The following is a 19,562-nucleotide window of genomic DNA, read 5'->3' as shown; positions in this document are numbered from 1 at the left end:
CGTTTGGTGGTTGTTGTTGTGTAGTGTTCATTCATTGTTCGTTTAGCAGCCTGATGGCCTGGGGATAGAAGCTTCTTCTGAGTCTTTCTGTGCTCGCCTTGAGACTCCGGTATCGCTTGCCTGACCGCAGCAGTTCAAAGAGGCAGTTGTTCGGGTGACTGGAGTCTTTAATGATTCTCTTAGCCTTGCCCTTGCAACGCTTGTAGTAAATGTTTTGGAGGGTGGGGAGCCCCCCTCCAATTGTGCGTTCGGCTGAACGTGTCACTCTTTGTAGTCTGCTTCGGTCTTGTGCAGTGCTATTCCCAAACCAGGAGGTGATGTTGCCGGTCAAGATGCTCTCTATTGTACATGAGTAGAAGTTCTTAAGGATCTTCTGGCTGACTTGGAACTTCCTTAGGCGCCTGAGGAAGTAGAGGCGTTGTCGTGCCTTCTTCACAACACTGTCAATGTGTGTGGTCCATGTCAAGTCCTCGGATATGTAGGCTCCGAGGTACTTAAAGCTGTTGACTCTCTCAACCGGTGCCCCGTCGATGCTGAGGGGGCTGTAGTCCTTGACCCCCGACCTCCTGAAGTCCACAATCATCTCCTTTGTTTTGCTGACGTTCAGGGAGAGGCTGTTTTCCTGGCACCATCCCGCCAGGACCTTGACCTCTTCCAGGTAGGCCCTCTCGTCGTTGGCAGAGATCAGGCCCACCACCACTGTGTCGTCAGCAAATTTGATGATTGTATTGCTACTCCGCTGAGCCACACAGTCGTGTGTGTACAGGGAGTAGAGGAGGGGACTCAGAACATAGCCCTGGGGGGCCCCTATGTTGAGGGTGATGGATGAGGAGGTGCAGTTGCCTGCTCTCACCACCTGGGGTCTGCCAGTCAGGAAGTCCAAGACCCACTGGCAGAGGTCATAGCCCAAGCCCAGGTCCCTGAGCTTGGCTATGAGTATGGAGGGGACTATGGTATTGAATGCCGAGCTGTAGTCGATGAATAGCATTCTTACATAGTTCCCCTGCCTCTTGTCCAGGTGTGATGCTGCTGTGTGCAGCACATGGGATATGGCGTCCTCCGTGGACCTGTTGGGGCGGTATGCAAATTGCAGGGGGTCCATGTTGATGGGGAGGGAGGAGCAGATGTAGCCCTTTACTAGCTTCTCAAAGCACTTCATGGCTATGGAGGTGAGAGCTACAGGGCGGTAGTCGTTGAGGCAAGCAGGCTTGGATTTTTTGGGTACAGGGATAATAGTGGACTTCTTCAGGCAGGTGGGGATGACAGCCTGTTCTAAGGACAGGTTAAATATGTCAGTGAATACTGGGGCCAGTTGGTCGGCACAGACTTTTAGGACGCGGCCGGGGATGCCGTCCGGACCTGCTGCCTTCCTGATATTCACTTTTTTAAAGGTCCGCCTCACCTCATGCTCTGTTACCCTGAACACTGCGCCTCCATCGGCAGCCGACCCCCCCCCCCCCCCATTGCCAAGGCTTGTGAGCTGGTGTTGTTATTACCAGCATCAAACCTCGCATAGAAGGTATTGAGGTCATTTGCTAAGGAGATGTCACTGTTCAGTTTGAGGGAGGCGCCTTTGTAGTCTGTCATCGTTTTGAGCCCCTGCCACATAGCTCTAGAGTCAGCTTGTTCAAACTGGAGTTCAATTTTATCCCTGTAGCGCCGTTTGGCCTCTGACACTGTCCTCCTTACGTTGTATCGCGCCACCTTGTGGTCATTCATGTTGCCTGCCACTAGGCCGTCGTTGTATGCTTTGGTGCGCTCTCTCAGAGCTTCACGGACGGATTTGTCTACCCAGGGTTTTTGATTTGGGTAAACTTTCATTTTGGTAGTGGGGATTGTTTCTTTCACCCTAGTACAAACATAGTCCAGCACTGTCTCCGTGTAGACATTAATGTTATCTGTGTCGCGGAACACATTCCAGTCTGTGTAGTGAAACACTGACCGGATCGTCTCCTCTGACGTCAAATCCCATTTCTGCACCTCTCGCGAGACTACGGGAGTACTTTTAATTCTCTGTTTGTACTTTGGTGAAAGAAAGATGGACGCGTGATCTGATTTACCAAAGCCACTATCAGAATGAGCCTTGTAGCCACCTTTAAATTGCGTGTAACAGTGATCTAGGATGTTACCGCCTCTGGTGTTGCAAGTCACATGCTGATAGAAGTCAGGCAATACCTTTCTCAGATTGGCGCTATTGAAATCACCCAGAACCAAAATGGCGGCGTTAACGTTCGCCACTTGTGTTCTATTTACCTCGTCGTGGAGTCTGGAGAGCGCAACCTTGTTGCTGGCTTGCGGTGGAATATACACTCCGATCAGGACGATCGCCGTTAACTCCCTCGGGAGGAAGAAAGGACGACACTTGATGGTTATATATTCCAGTTCTGGGGAGCAGTGGTTGGATAATTCCTTCACGTTAGTTGGATCGCTCCAATTTTTGTTAAACATGAAGGCAATACCTCCTCCACGTTGTTTACCGGACTCTGATGTCCGATCCTTGCGATGGATAAAGAAGTGATCTGCTGGTTGAATTGCGTGGTCTGGAACCTCCGGTGTGAGCCATGTTTCGGTGAAGCAGAGGACGTTGCAGTCCCTAACGTCTCTTTGATATTGAATCCTTGCTCGGATGTCATCCAGTTTATTGTCAATTGATTGTACATTGGCTAGCAATATACTGGGCAGTGGTGTACGGTGGCGTCTGGATCTCAGCCTGTTACAGATCCCAGCCCTCTTTCCTCGTCGTCTTTTCCTGGGATCTAGGAACAAAGGATCCCTTTGTGGATTGTATTGCGTTATATATGTAACTGTTTTTATATGTGTAGATAAACAAACAAACAAACAAACAAACAAACAAACAAACAAACAAACAAACAAACAAACAAACAAGTGTAGCTTTATTTACAGCAGAGTCTGGGAGAGACGTAGTAGAGAAAGAGGTGATTACACACAAATCCACTCTCTCATACCCTGTAGCTTTCCAGCACAATACTATAGAACAGAGAGCAGTGGCGGCTGGTTCATAGAGGGCGCTAGGGCACCTCAGGGAATGTATTCACAGTGTCAGAAATATTGTGTCTATTACTAGGCTTGCTTAAATTGTGATGAAACAAAGGAGAATATGAATTATGATTTTTCTTTGCATCTTTGACAGTGAATAACACCATGCTAATAATGACCAAACATAGAAAACTGCCACTGATCTCGTTCAGTACCTTCTTGAGATCATGTGTACAGAAAATCTAAGGAAATTAATAAAGGGAAGATGATAAAACAGAAGGTTCTGTAGATACAGTACTGAATTCTCCCATCCGGACCAATGCAATTTGAAATATTATTATAGAATATAGAATAGGAGACTTATAAATTACCTTATTATAGCCAATTCGCACATTTATATATATATACATATATTATCTTTCAAATGCCCGAGTTCAATTTGGATTTAGTATCACCACAGTGCAACCATTTTGAAACTAATTTCAGATCAGATTCAGATTCAGATTCCTTTATTGAGCCATTTGTGTAAAAACACATTGGTAATTGTTACAGTCAGTGGCGTAACTTTATTCCTAGCGGTGGGGGGGGGACATATTAGGGGGCGTGGTCAGTGACGTCGCAGGGGGGGGGTAGATTTTATTTTTCTTCTAATACCAGGTGTGCAATACGCATTTTCCCTGGCGGTGGCGCCTCTTGTAAGAGGTGGTCATCGTGGAGCCAGGGCTTGTCCAGCTGCACGTCCGCTAATTTAATATAATGATACTAGTGAAAAATGTTTAACTCTGTCAAAATAAACGAGCTGCATAGGCATAATAAACTGTAAGCGACATATACATGTTTGCACTGTCTTTTTTCTATTATAAAGTGCCTCTCGAGACTCGGGTGCATAACACATCAGATCAGTCATTTGATTGTAATGCAGGTGCTCGCATTATAAATCGAATGTATTATTATTATTATAACACATGAACAGATCAGTAGGGTGGTCATTTGATTTCCGGCACCTCGGCGGGTGTATTAGAAATCGAATGTATTATTATTATTATTATTATTATTATTATAACATATAAACAGATCAGGGTGGGCATTTGATTTGTAGCACCTCGGCGGGTGTATTATATATCGAATGTATTATTATTATTAAAACACAACTCACCATAATGCAGCCCTACCCATTGTTTCGGATCCTCCAAAATCCCAACTTTGAAACATGTCCTTGTCAAATGTCCACTCTCGTTGAATGCAAGAACGCTACGACGGGGACGTCTCTAAATGTCGTGCCTTTATTTTTCAATATTCACTAGTATTCGGACAACAGCCGCACACTTCCAAATCGCTTACCTTACCTGTCGGGTCTGCTCGAGTCAAGGGTCCAGGACTCCTGCGTTAGAATGGGCGACAGGCAGCTCTCCACTTCCCTCTGCAATTCGTTCCCTGCATACATCACAGAGACGCCGACATGCAAAAGGTATTCGACCACCCTCCCGGGGGCTCGGATAGTTCTTGTAACTGCCTCCGTGTTCAAGTTTAAGTTAAGTATGATGTCATAGTCCGGCTGGCTTGTTCGCCATCCGCCAGGGAAACCGCATATATATTCCTTTACTGCGAATTGAGAACGTCCCAAAAACGATTCCAGGCCGCTATTTCTTTACCAACGGATTTCCAGTTCCGCGTTGACGCTTCCAGGCCGCGTCTATTCGAATCCCAACTGGTTCATGCGTCGGCTACACACTGCTTTAATAAAACTGCATTATCGAGACAGCGCCCCTATGACTGAGGATCTGGCAATGAATTCCAAGAGTAGGGTAAATCTGCAGTGCCGCGTCGCGTCACCGTTTATTATCATGTAACATTGTTTTTGGACGGTAAAAATGTGCGGGGGACAATAACTGCCTTCTGAAAACATGCAGGGGACATGTCCCCCGTGTGTCCCCCCATAATTACGCCCCTGATTAATCAATAAAATACATATATATATATATAAAGTGAAGAGTGCAGAGTTCCAGTACGGACTAGTGCAGTGCAGTCAGTGTCATTGTGCCAGTGTCACTTGGGGGCAGGGGGGGGGAGAGGGGGGGGGGGGGCGAGGGGGGGGGGACGGGACCTGAGGCATTGATGAGCCTGGCAGCTGAGGGGAAGAAGCTCAGTCTGTGACGAGCTTTCACAGCCTTTGGGATCCTCAGCCTTCTCCCAGAGGGGAGCAGGGTGAAGAGGCTGTGACCAGGGTGGGATGGGTCGGCCATGATCTTCCTCGCCCTCTTCAGCGCCCTGGAGTCGTGCAGGGACCTGAGGGAGGGCAGGGGACAGCCGATCACCCTCTCCGTGGAGCGAATCACCCGCTGCAGCTTGGCGAGATCTTTTGCCGCTGCAGCGGGGAACCAGGAGATGATGGAGGTAAGGATGGACTCAATGGTGGCCGTGTAGAATTGGGCCATCATGGTTTATATTTGTTTAACTGCCGGAGGAAGAACATCCTCCCCTGGGCCTTCTTGAGCAGGCCTGTGATGTTGAGCTCCCACTTCAAATCCCGGGAGATGGTCATGCCGAGGAATCCACGGAGGACTCCACGGACTCCACCTAATTGTTGCTACATGCTAACAATAGGGAGGAGAAACTAACTGCGTTTCAATATTTGTCAAAGATTTTACCTTTTGTGGCTTATTATCCCGAATAATAACAGTTATTGATATAAATCATTCGGAACGCTGAACTTTGAACCCCCATAAAATTTGCCAGGAAGTGTAGTTCGGAAAGATTCCAACGCTGATCGGCAGCTATAGATGCCCGCCACAAAATGGCCACAAAAAGACTACAATTCCCATGGTTCAAAATTTCCAAAATGGTCGCTGTCTCGCAATAGACTTCAGTAAATCGAAAACTATCTATTGCTAAACTAACGTATTGATGATAATATACATTCTACATGCTTTTGTGACATGTTAGTGATGTTAATACTTGAATACGTTTGATTTTAAAACCGCACATTTTTTGCAACACTCTGAAAAATATTGATTTATGACCAGATGCCATTTTGGGACCGGATCCGGCCCTGTCCGGTGGAAAAGGTATGTTTGTGTTTAAAATGCACAATAACGTGTAATAAATAAAATAAAAATCATTGTTTGTGCATCCTGTTCATCCCCTCTCCCTTCTGGGGCGCTAGAAATATCGGCCCACTGATGGGTGTCAGTGCGCAACGCAGCCAATTGAAAAATGCACAGGGCAACATAAATGCACCTAGCAACTAAATTGAGCCAATCAGCGTTTTCAAATATAATGCCTAAAGGGCGATTTATTTAGCGCCCCAAGCAGAGTCATTGGTGTGTTCGGGGGTGCGCGGACTGATGACGACAACCATGATGGATGCAGGGAATCAAGACGAGACAGGATTACAGTTGTTGTCGTCGTTGGAAATTGATAATAATCACAAGTTACATTCAGACAGTGTTGGATCTAACAATATGGATTTATGGACACATTTAGGGAAAGTTCAAGCCCGGACCACAAAGCTTCTCAAAGGGTTAGCGTGATGCACGGCGGCTCTTCCAATTCGTACGTGATGTTCTACCGGCAGCAAAAAAAGTGACTCTGAGCCTCATATGTACTGTTTTGTAGTTACTGAAACTGATTGAATATGGCACCGCCCCAACTAGAATAATTTTCACCAGCCGCCACTGACAGAGAGCCAACCATACAATAACAAGACAGTAACAAGATACCTTCCAGCTTTTCTTTCTTAGGCCATGGTTAGACTAGTGTTTTTGTGGTAATTTTTTTAATACGTTTGAATACGTTTGCTGTCCCTATTAGATAGAAATGCCGTTTTGGCAGGAAACGTTTTGGCCCTACTGAAAACGCTAAATTGTGTTTCCGTTTTGGAATAACGCCAAAAACTCGCCGACAACGTGTCGTGTAATCTGCTCGGAGCCGTTGTTGCTCAATGCCCATGCGCAGTAGATACCCACATCTGCGTGCTCTCACCACGTCCGGTGACAACAGAGCTATAGCTGCAGCTACCATGTGTTGTCAAGTTATAGTTACAAGGACCCAGGGCCGCGGGAACTCCGCGGGAAGTGGGGGTGCTGAGATGTTGATCGTTTTTGATTAATTTTTTTTTTTTTATATAATCTTTTTTATTTTTTTATATAAAATATATATTATATAATTATACTTGTAGTTGTATTGTCTGCGAGACATCGCCACCACGCAACAAGTCAAAATGCTCGCTATCTGCAAACAGCTCCACTGTCTGTGTGTATACTCTGCTTTGGTCAAATCACATTTAGCATGGGGCCTGAGAGTGCTGAGGCTGACGTTTTGCAGATGGATACTATTGAGTCAGAGCGTTCAACAGGGTCTGAAACGTGTTATGAGGGGGTGCTGAGATAAGTGATATAATAATAACGTCATAGGTTTACCACTCTGGTAAACCAACACTCTCGTTCACTAGAGACCGCGCTCTCACGCTCAGCTCTGCGGAGCGTGCGAGACAAACATGTAACATCACAGCCCAGCTTACCCCACCTGTTGCGCCCTCCCTCTGCAATTCGTTCCCCGCATACATGATCGCCGACATGCAAAAGGTCTTCGATCACCCTCGCGGGGGCTCGGATAGTTCTGCTGGCTTGTTCACGCCAGGGAAACCGCATATATATTCCTTTACTGCAAATTCAGCGTCCCAAAACTTCCAGGCTGAGTCTATTTTTTTTACCAACGGATTTCCAGTTCCGCTGTGACGCTTCCAGGCCGCGTCTATTCGAATCCCAACCGGTTCATGCGTCGGCTACACGCTACTTTAATAACATTGCATTATCGAGACAGCGCCCCTATGAGGATCTGGCAATGAATTCCAAGAGTAGGGTAAATCTGCAGTGCCGCTACGCTCTGTGACATTGAGTAGCCTCGGTTACAATGGAATAAAAGCCAAAACAACCTTGCAGTTGCAGTTACACTCCCCGCCAGCAGGGGGTGCTGCAGCCCCTGCCGCACCCCTAGTTGCCGCGTCCTTGCAAGGACCCCAGTCCAAGCTACAACAGTCTGCATTCCCTTAACAATTGTTTGTATTGAGCCGTATTGTATTGTACCCATTCTGCGATATGTTAAATAAAGTTTACATCCATTCATTCTGCTAGAATTAACGATTGCATAAGCAGTTGGCTAACGTGAGCTAGCGTTAGCTATCAAACCCTGTTAGCTCAAACTCCTCTTTCAATCTTACAGTAACAAGCATTAAACAAAATGGCCCAGTCATCTATTCACTTTTGTTTAATACACGAGGCGTTGTCTCTAATGTTATCTAGCTACTGATAGCTCCCGATATCATCAGTTTGGTGCTGGCTGGTTAACGTGAGCTAATGTTAGCTGCTAGCCACAATGCTATACTGTTATACTGGCATATTCCATTCACGTTAGCATGTAGCATGCATGCATCGCCGATCTTTTTTGAGACTAAACTATCCGCTCTTGGTGGTCACTTGTGTTGATGTTAGTTTTGTTTCATCAACAAATGAGAGGCAGAACACACAGTGAATGTATCCGTTTTGTTTATTGCACTTTTATTACACTTTTGCTGAAAAATAAGTGCTGTATTGGGTAAATAGGCATTTAAAGATGGCGGCTTGTTGACATTTTCTTTGCAGGAAGTGTATTGCCACATTCAAGTTCTGATTGGTTGAAAATTGCCTTCATGTTCGCCACCTACTGCCACCTACTGCTTTGGCAGTGTACTACATCACTGTGCTCAGGTGACAAAACGAAAGTGTGACTCGCATACCGCTACGTTGCGACCTGGAAAAGCGAAACTCATCTGAAAACGAAACGAAAACATCAGTCAGTCTAACTGCAGCACAATGCAGGTTCTAAAAGTTCAGTGGAAACCATTCCCTGGTCTCATATCATGTATCCCTGAAGGTGAACAAACTTCACACCCAAGTTAGTGTCACTTGCTTCTCACCTCAGCGTGGGAAAGTAGCTACCAGCCAGCCAGACAGAGGTTGAAGAGTTCATCTTGTCCTGAGGCTCATTATATTCCTCAGCATACAACGTGCATAAAACATATGACCTGCATACAAATCTTGTAACTCTTTGTTCCAGAGAGCCAAATTAATGCAAATCCAAAATGTGTGTGTGATTTTCAGATAAAAGATACCATTTAATTCATGAAACTGTCAGCTGTGGTGTGTGTTTGTACAATGCAGGCCACAAGTCCGATGGTCAGACCCTGAGAAAGATATAGGACCAAATGATATTCTGTCATTAACATCCATCCATCCATTCACCCGATCAATCATTAATTAATTGAATAATGTATTAATTCATCCATTCACCCAATCAATCATAAATTTGTCAATTCATTCATTCATCCATTCAGTTTGTATGTCCATCGGTTCAACCATCAGCTCCTAATGCTGTTTGTGAATCTCAGGTCAGAGGTTATGAGGGTCCATGTCTGTGTTCTCTTGACCTGACAGGAGGTGGGGGGCTGGTTCACACCAGGGTTTCTGCACCAAAGGCAGCACCAGACAGTAGTGTGTCTCTGCTAAACCTCACACTTGTCCATGGGAAAAACATAGAGATTCTGAGGTCCATGTTGTCTCAGGCTTACAGTAATAAAAGGTTCATTATGTCAGCAAACTTGAAATGTGGAAAAAAGTAATGAATGGATGTGATGACGAAACTGGCCACCGTAAATGTCCAAACCCCCCCACCCCCACCCCCTCCTAATAGACAGTCTCCTCCCCACCATGAATGAATGAATGAAAACTTTATTAACAGATTGCAGAATGGGTACAGTGCAGTACAGCTCAATACATACAATTGTTAAGGGGATGCAGACCAGAGAAAGACTTTCGTCTTGTTTCCACCAGGGTCCCCCATTTCCAATTCATCGTAACATATATGACATACATGACATACAGATAGACAGTACTGCTACATCTATACATTTATGACATACCAGATTTGCAATTACAGTACTGTATTTGTGATACAAAAAGAGTCCAGAAAGAAAAGAGTATATACATTAGGCGTAGAAACTGTACATTGGATTGGGTAGGTGGGGGTGGGACTGTACATTGGAGGTGGTTGGGGGGGGGGGGGGGGGGGGGGGGTAGGAGTGGGGGGGGGGGGGTGTTGGCGGGGGTTGTGTTCGGACATTTACAGGGGCCAGTTTCGAGTTGCAGTCTCCCTTAGGTGTTTTTTGAGAGTGTTTTTGAAAGTGGGTAGTGATTCACATTCCTTTACAGCTTTGGGTAGGGCGTTCCACATTGATGTGGCATAATTGCGAAACGTGTTTAGTCCCTTGTTTGAGCCGAATCTGGGTTTAACATGATTTGTGGAGCTCCCACATGTATTCTCTCCCCACCGTATGTATATTTCTCTCCCACCCACCCACCCCCTCCAAGTGTACAGTCTCCTCCCCACCGTATGTATATTTCTCTCCCACCCACCCACCCCCTCCAAGTGTACAGTCTCCTCCCCACCGTATGTATATTTCTCTCCCACCCACCCACCCCCTCCTAATGTACAGTCCCCTCCCCATCATATGTATATACTTTGTCAAGATCTATGGGTAACAGTACTGTATATTTGAATATCGTATATGTCACAAATGTAACAGTACTAAATACCTGTATGTCCCTATGCCATAAATGTCATGTATGTTGAGTATGTCAAAAATGTCAATATGAATTGAAAATGGGGGACCCTGATGGAAACAAGACAAACGTCTTTCTCTTGTCTGCATCCTGCATCCCCTTAACAATTGTGTGTATTGAGCCGTACTGTATTGTACCCATTCTGCAATTCATTCATTCATGGTTACCTGACTTGTAGGCTATAATGACAATGTATCTTATCAACGTTAGATATAAGTAGAGAGAGAGAGAGAGAGAGAGAGAGAGAGAGAGAGAGAGAGAGAGAGAGAGAGAGAGAGAGAGAGAGAGAGAGAGAGAGATACAAGACTCAGTGGATATTTACAGGGCATTTAATGAATTGAGGCTGAATAAAGTTAACGTAATACATAACAACCACTGATCATTTATGAGAACTTCAGACTTTTGGTTTCATCAGCCCCTTTTCCACCACAAGAACTTTCAGGGACTCCACGTTTCCACCGCGGGGGCCAGGTTCTAAGCAGAAGTTCCGGGACACTATTTAACCCCCCAAATTGTTCCTGCTCTGGGGGTAGTACTTTTCCGAAGTGCAGGAACTTTGAGACTTTGGATGTGGTGCTTACAGTAGAGTAGGCGCAGCATTTGATTTCACCCGCCATCTTTAAAAATCTACAGCCCTGACGGACCAACAAATAGTTTGAGCGTCACTCTAGATGCCTTGCTGGCTCACAGGCCGCAACAGGCAACACAGGATTCAGCCGCTGTATTGTTGCTGGAAGCCACAGAACTGGATGATCAGTCACCACCTGAAGGTTAATCGTATACTGGCTGTGAACTGATATAACATGTGTTGTTATATTGTTGCCGTAGCCAAAGCAAATGTTGGCAAAAACAAGCTAACGCTAGCTGCTGTCATGCTATTGTCTACCCAAGCCTATAGCAGCTAGTGTGATGATTAGTTGCCTGAAGGTTTACATCACATACTGCATGTAAACTGTTATAATGTGTTGCTATATTCTGCTATAATATGAGCTATATTGTTGACCTAAAAAAGCTAACGTTGGCAAAAAAGCAAATTTATTGCTATTGTAGTATTGTCTACCCAAGCTACCGCAAGCTATGTGCTAATGCCAACCACTAATCCTAACCGCCAATGGTGTAGAAGTGTGGTGTTAGCAAGTGTAACGGAGGTCCGTGAGTAATATCCACAGTCACGATGGACGTGTGTTGTGAAGTGACTGTGGCAGTAAGCAGTACTGCGAGTTAAACTCACTTCCCCTTAACTCATTCCGGGCTGATGGCCCTTCCGTGCCAACGCTATATCCAATGGAGAATAGGACTTATTTGCGAGTGCATAAAACATATCAAATATAATAGCAATAGATCTAAATAACACAGTGATCGTCAATGAGTTGCTTCCAGTCAACATGTACGAAACGGATTGTTTTTTTATCTGTACAATTCCGTTTTATACCGTTTTGAATACGAGTATAGTTTTGGAGATTTCTAGTCATTCCAGAGAAAGACGCGATAATAGCCCTTTAGTGGAATACACAAAACACGTTGTAATTTTTCGGCTGATTTATGAATCTTTTTCAAATAAACGCTAGATTATCGATAGTATATGTGTCCTCATGTACGAAGAGAAGCGGGGTCGCTTCTCCGTACTTTGGTCGGCGCAAACCTCTCACACACACACACACACACACACACACGCTCCGATGGCGGTGATAGGAACATCTGATTACCCCAAGATTCATAACATAAAGGCCTTACCTCACATCTGATGTCATGCAAAAAGATTAATCCAATTCCTGATCGCCATTCCAAATATCGATCGCGTCCATTGATCCAACGTTATAGTCCAAAACACAATGATCCACGATGCAATAGTATCCAGCTGCATGCCTGAGAAGTAAAACCTGGACCGGACTTATTTTTTTGATGCACAGTCCCAGCCAATCCAATCCAATGATGTGCAATACCATCCGGGAGATGATAGGCGGCGGTATTTGCTCTTTTGCGAGCTCAGACCCATTCCCAACGATAACATCAGGTTGGATGGATGAAAATGAATGGATATCGCTAATAAAAGAAATAACGATTAAAACCCGACTATACTCGTGATTGGCATGGAAGCAATGGCGAGTTAACCCGACTATACTCATGGTTGGCCCGGAATAAGTTAAAAGACGCATAGACACGTTACCAAGCAGTGAATTCACCTCTTGGTATAGCGGTCTATGCTGTCGCCCGCGGTGCGGCCGACCCAGGTTTGACACTCCCTCGGGGCATCAACATTTAACACAACGCAGAAGGAGTAACATATGATCGGTCACACAAGGCAAGGGTTGGCTTAATCAATCATAGAAATTATTAATGTTGTCATGTTGGGAGAATTAAAGGCTAACATTTTTCTCCTATCCTTTTTTTCAGAAGAAACAGGCGGCCACACTGAACAGCAGGCCAGAGATGCTAGTCTGTTTGAGCCTGTGAGCACCAGCAGCCCACAGCCCTCTCATTTACATTTACATTCAGCTGACGCTTTTTCCCAAAGTGACTTACAAGTTTTGTACAACAAGTCAGGAAGGTTACAACTCTTGCAGCTAAGGGTAATAACTAATAAGTGATATTGTTAGTCAAACAGTGTCAAACTTTCAAGTGCTACACTCTGAGTGCATAGTAGTATAGACATATTATCGTAGTAGGCACAGTAGATTACTTACTAATAAAGTACATAATAGTAAAAGACAGTATGAAGGTTAGTCGTTTTTATTTATTTTTCAGATATTGATTGAAGAAGTGTGTTTTTTAGTGGCAGCGTAAAATTGGCCGGGCTTCGGCTGTGCTGACTGTGGTGGGAAGTTCGTTCCACCATTGTGGAGGTGAAGACCGAGAATAGCCTGCTACGCTTTGATGACCCCTCAGGAGCTTATAGGAGTGGGTCTCAGGCAGCCAGAAGATGCAGAGCGTAGGGGTCTTGAGGGTGTGTAGTTACAGACCATTGACCGGAGGTAGGAGGGAGCCGTTCCCATCGCTGCACGGTGTGCAAGGTCAAGGACCTTGAAATGGATTCGCAATGGGAAGCCACTGCAGCTCTCTAGGAAGTGGGCTGATTTTGGTAGATTGGTAGATTGGAGATCAGATGGGCCGCTGCATGCCTTCTCATGCCAAAAACAAGCAAACTACAAGGTATAGAGCATTTTTAGATAGGATAAGATATTCCTTCAATTCCTTCATTGATGACAATACATTTGAATCAAATCTAATTATATTCGGGTGTGCAAATCGTGTTCTTGTGAACCACAAGCCTTGCGTTACAATATCTTGTATGGTAATCAGGTAAGTAAGGGTGGTCAAGGGCCGGTCAGATGGTATACAACATTTGAACACTTGATCTGTACTATAAGCGTACGCTGCAGTATGTTCCTGCTCCCCACAGCTCAGCGGAGGGTAACCTCTCTCCCCTCTCTCCCCTTCTGTCTGCTAAGAGGAATCACACCAAATTACCTTTATTGATCCAGAGACGCAGGTGAATACCAAACAACTCTTTCCCTGCTCTCTTCCCTTCAGTCCTCTTATCTTTCATCTACCGCTCTCCCTTCAGTCTCTCTACCTCTCGTGTGTGTGTGTGTGTGTGTGTGTGTGTGTGTGTGTGTGTGTGTGTGTGTGTGTGTGTGTGTGTGTGTGTGTGTGTGTGTGTGTGTGTGTGTGTGTGTGTGTGTGTGTGTGTGTGTGTGTGTGTGTGTGTGTGTGTGTGTGTGTGTGTGTGTGTGTGTGTGTGTGTGTGTGTGTGTGTGTGTGTGTGTGTGTGTGTGTGTGTGTGTGTGTGTGTGTGTGTGTGTGTGTGTGTGTGTGTGTGTGTGTGTGTGTGTGTGTGTGTGTGATTTATTAGAGATTGAACTATAAAATAAAGACAGCAATACAAAAGTTTTCTTTAGGAAAGAGAAAGAGAAAATGAGAGGGACAGACAGATAGACAAACACACATTTTCACCTGAAATGTACTCACTATTTATTATTAAATCAATTAACTTTTCTTTAGGAAAGAGAGAGAGAGAGAGAGAGAGAGAGAGAGAGAGAGAGAGAGAGAGAGAGAGAGAGAGAGAGAGAGAGAGAGAGAGAGAGAGAGAGAGAGAGAGAGAGAGAGAATAAAAAACGTACATAAGAAACAGACAGACAGACAGACAGACTATTATTAAATCAATTGAGCCTCTTTCAGCGTACAGTACCATCAGAGATAGAATATAAAATCTGAAATAAAAATGTCAGACAGCCATAAATCATAATAGTAGATTCAAAGAAAAGAGCAGATGTTCTCGTGCAATACCCTCATGAAAATATATAATGGCGGTAGATTGATGGTAATAACATTTATATCATGTTACCGCTATGGTAAAAGTTATGTATGGTACCACTTTTGTACTGAATAATACCATGGTATAATCCAATTTAAACCACGATACTGGTGGTAAGGTAATATCATGGTATATTTACATAATTTCTTGGTCACTACCATCATCATAGTGACTAGAATGATGGAATGACCATGATACTTTATTTATAAGTGTATATGTATATAGTATAGGCGCTCCTGTGCCAGAGGCCGTGGTGGTGGGTGTGAGTGTGGGAACGCTGTGTGTTCACCATGACACGAGTCTCACTTTGTCACCTTCTCTACTGACAGTGCCACTGGTCACACTCCACCACCACATCCCACATTCAGTCACACACCTGCGGTCACACCCTCCAACAGCACAGGCAGCTAGCCGATTCACACCTGCGGTCACACTCTCCAAGCATACAGGATCCTGTACACTTTAATCCATAGAGGTCCTGTTTCCATAAGCATTGTATATTGGAGCATAAAATTAACAATATGTTGTGAATATGCTATGTTAAAAGACAGAATCTGTTTTAAATGTTGGTCGTGTACACAGAGGATCTGAGCAAATCAAAATGACATGCATATTATCCATACATCCGAACTCAGAGGTTAATGTTAACAACTTTTGGAGACAGACAGACCAGATAAAAGTTCCCAAACTTCTTTTAGTACCCTTGGGTAATTGGAAACATTTATATAGCCCATTTCTAACCAGCGGCAGCTGGCACCAAAGTGCTTCACAGGCAGGTTGATAAAAGACAAAAATATTACGATGCAAGATATAAAATTAAAAACACAGTAAAACAATGAATGTAATAAAAACAGGTAGGACACAGAAAGCAAAGAAGATAAAAAAGGGCCAGGGGTCTAGTGGTGATTAAGTGGGGGGGAAGGCCAGGGAGAACAAGTAGGTTTTCAAAAGTGATTTAAAAACCTGCAAGGTCTGGGCGGCCCGTATTTTGAGGGGGAGGCTGTTCCACAGTCTAGGGCGGCGCTGCGGCGGAGAAGGCTCTGTCTCCCCTAGTCTTGAGCCTAGTTCTAGGCACCACCAATAGCAGCTGGTCGGCTGATCTTTATGTTTATGTTTATGTTTATTTAGGATCCCCATTAGCTTTTGCACTAGGCAAAAGCTATTCTTCCTGGGGTCCGGCACGCACAAATGTATAACAGTATTCAATACATTACATTACATCAATACATACATTACATCATCATCAACATCAATATTACATCAATATCAACATCAGTCACATCATCAATTACAGTACATCACTATCAACATCAGTTAGAATGATATTGTACAAGATATCCACCAGCAAAAAGCATTCAAATAAAATAACTAAAATAACTAAAATAACTAAAATCAAACAAATAGTGCTTCCTGAGCAGCACTCACCGCCATCAACTTAAACACAACCAACGTGAAAATAACTAAAATAACTCAAATCAAACAAATAGTGCTTCCTGAGCAGCACTCACCGCCATCAACTTAAACACAACCAACGTGAAAATAACTAAAATAACTCAAATCAAACAAATAGTGCTTCCTGAGCAGCACTCACCGCCATCAACTTAAACACAACCAACAGTCAACTGGTTTTCACCTCTTTGCCATAATGGCTCAGTGCATGCTCATCAGCAGATGGCACTTTAACTTCCTCTTAAAGGTAGCCTTGGATTCTATTTCAGCTAAGTAGCTTGGCAATGAGTTCCATTCCATTATAGCTCTGTAAGTCACAGAAGATTTTAGTAGATTTGTTCTCGGTTTAGGTGCCATTAGATGGCCTGACGTAGCTTGTCTAGTCATATGGTCATGTTCTTCTCTTATGTAAACTATATGAGCATAGAAATACTGTGGTTTTTTGACAACTTGAACATTTCTGAGAAAAGTAATGAGACGGGATTGCAGACGTTTCTCAACCGTAAGCCATGATAATTGTCTATGCATAGCTCCAATGTTAGTGCGCTTTGAACAGTGGAGGGCTAGCCTTGCAACCTTATTTTGAGCTATTTGTAGTTTCTGTATTTGTGTTTTTGCTGCTGATGACCATATGACGGGACAGTACTCAAGATGTGACAAAACCAGAGCCTGGATGACTTCTTTCAAAGTGGTTGGTGTTAAATACTTTGTGCATTTTCTTGTCACAGCTATGCTCCTTCCTATTTTTGTTATTATACTGTCAATTTGCTTTGTCCACTTTAAACCTGAGTCAAGAACCATGCCAAGCAACTTAGCCTCTTTTACCTGTTCCACTGGCTGACCAGCCAGAGTCAGGCTTAATTGTGGATCGCTGCCTGGATCCGAATACCATTGCTTTTGTTTTTGCAATGTTGAGTACCAGTTTGTTATTGTTGACCCAGTCTGTTATGGCTTTAAGCTCTATTCCAAGTATATTGTTTAACTCACTACATGTTGATGCTGTACTGTACATTGTCGAATCGTCAGCATACATGATTACCCTAGATTTATTTAATACATAAGGGAGGTCGTTTGTGAATATTGAGTATAGCAAAGGCCCAAGCGAACTTCCCTGTGGGACCCCACACTGCAACACCTTACTTTCAGAAAAGCTCCCATTGAAAAATACTTCCTGGCTTCTCCTAGCCAGGTAGGTCTCCATCCAACACATAGCAACAGAGCCAAAGCCATAGCATTTGAGTTTGTTCAGCAGCAGACTATGATCGATCACATCGAAAGCTGCGCTAAAGTCTAACATCACAGCTCCAACAAGCCTCCTATCATCCATGCTCTTAAACCATTCATCGGTCATTTGGGCAAGTGCTGTGCTTGTAGAGTGACCATCTCTATATGCATGTTGGTAATTCGTTATCAGACTATTACTTAAAAAGTAGTTTTGAATTTGGGTGTATACAATTTTTTCTATTATTTTACTTAACACTGGGAGGAGACTTATGGGTCGACTATTGGAACCAGCGAAGGTTTTTCTTTTGTCCTTAGGTAATGGGATAACCTTGGCTTCCTTCCAGATCTCAGGGCACACACCTTGCTCTAGACATTTATTGAAGATGTGACTTAATGGCTTAGATATGTATTTGGCAGTCATTTTGAGCAGTTTACCATCCAAGTTGTCAATACCAGGAGATTTATCATCAGACAGGTGTAAAAGCATATTTTCAACATTTTCCTCTGTAACATGGTGGAACTCAAACATGCACTGCCTCTCCTTCATGATACAATCTTTAATGATGTTATGTGACACTGTGTCATCGACTGCACCCATGGCGTTTCTCAGCTTGTCTACTTTATTTGTAAAGTAATCATTAAAATGATTTGCAATATCTGCTGGCTTGGTAAGGAATTTACCCTCTGTTTCTATAAAGGAAGGATGCATGTTTGAGTTCCTCCCCATTATGTTATTTAACGTTCTCCATAATTTTTTTCCCATCATTTTTAGAGTCACTGATTTTCTGCATGTAGTATTCCTTCTTTCTACATTTATTCAATTTTGTTACCGCGTTTCTTAGTTTACAGTAATGTTGTTTGTCACATGGATTGCCTGTTCTATTTGTGTTTTTTTTTTGCATCATCTCGTTGGACCATCAGACTTCTCATCTCATTATTCAACCACGGTGCACAATTTGACCGTGCCGACCATTTTCTCACTGATCGGCTATCCCCATGAAATACTTCATAAATTCTCCCAGTGCTTTTTCTGGGTTTTCTTCATGGCAAACATCAAACCATTGCTTATTCTTTACCTCCTCCACAAATTGTGCTGGATTAAACCCCTTATAAGACCTTCTATAATTTATCTTGGAGCCAGCTTTTAGTCTTCCGTACAATGGCTACGTTATGATCACTAAAACCAACTGTAAGTGACAACACTTTAGTGCAGAGCTCTGGCCTGTTAGTATATGATCAATGCAGGTTGTTGTAATGGCCCCATGTTTATTTGTGGCCATTCTAGTTGGTGATGTCATTACCTGAGTCATATTACACATTTTGGCAGCTAATGCAATCTTGTTCCACATGGGGCATTTCTCATTGAAGGCATTTATATTCAGGTCTCCCATGAAATATATTTCACTATTACAATCAGCTGTGTTGTCTAACATTTCACATATACCATGTAGATAATTTGAATTGGCACTTGGTGGCCTGTAACAGCATCCAATTAATATGGGTTTTAAATTTGGCAATTGTATTTGTAACCAGAAGGCTTCTATTTCATTTTTCATTAAGTCGTATCGTACTTTAGCTGGAATATGATTCTGTACATAAATCAGAACTCCGCCACCATTCTTATCTCTATCCTTTCTGAACAGATTGTAACCATGCATTGCAACCTCTAAATCACCAAAAGATGAGTCCAGGTGTGTTTCTGTGATAGCAAGTATGTGTATATTATTTGATCTGATCTAAGGGATCTGTGGGGGGGGGGGGTGGCGGTGCAGGAGCTCGGATAAATAGGGAGGAGCCGTGCCATTGAGTGATTTAAAAACATTTAATTTAAAATCTATCCTAAAACGAACAGGCAGCCAGTGGAGCGAGGCCAGAACTGGGCTGATGTGCTCATGTTTTTTTGTTTTGGTGAGGAGGCGTGC

This window comes from Notolepis coatsorum, assembly GCF_963971535.1.
Source record: "Notolepis coatsorum genome assembly, chromosome: 5".
Lineage (NCBI taxonomy): Eukaryota > Metazoa > Chordata > Actinopteri > Aulopiformes > Paralepididae > Notolepis > Notolepis coatsorum.
The sequence above is the reverse complement of the archived record's forward strand: the minus strand, read 5'-3'. Positions refer to the sequence as shown.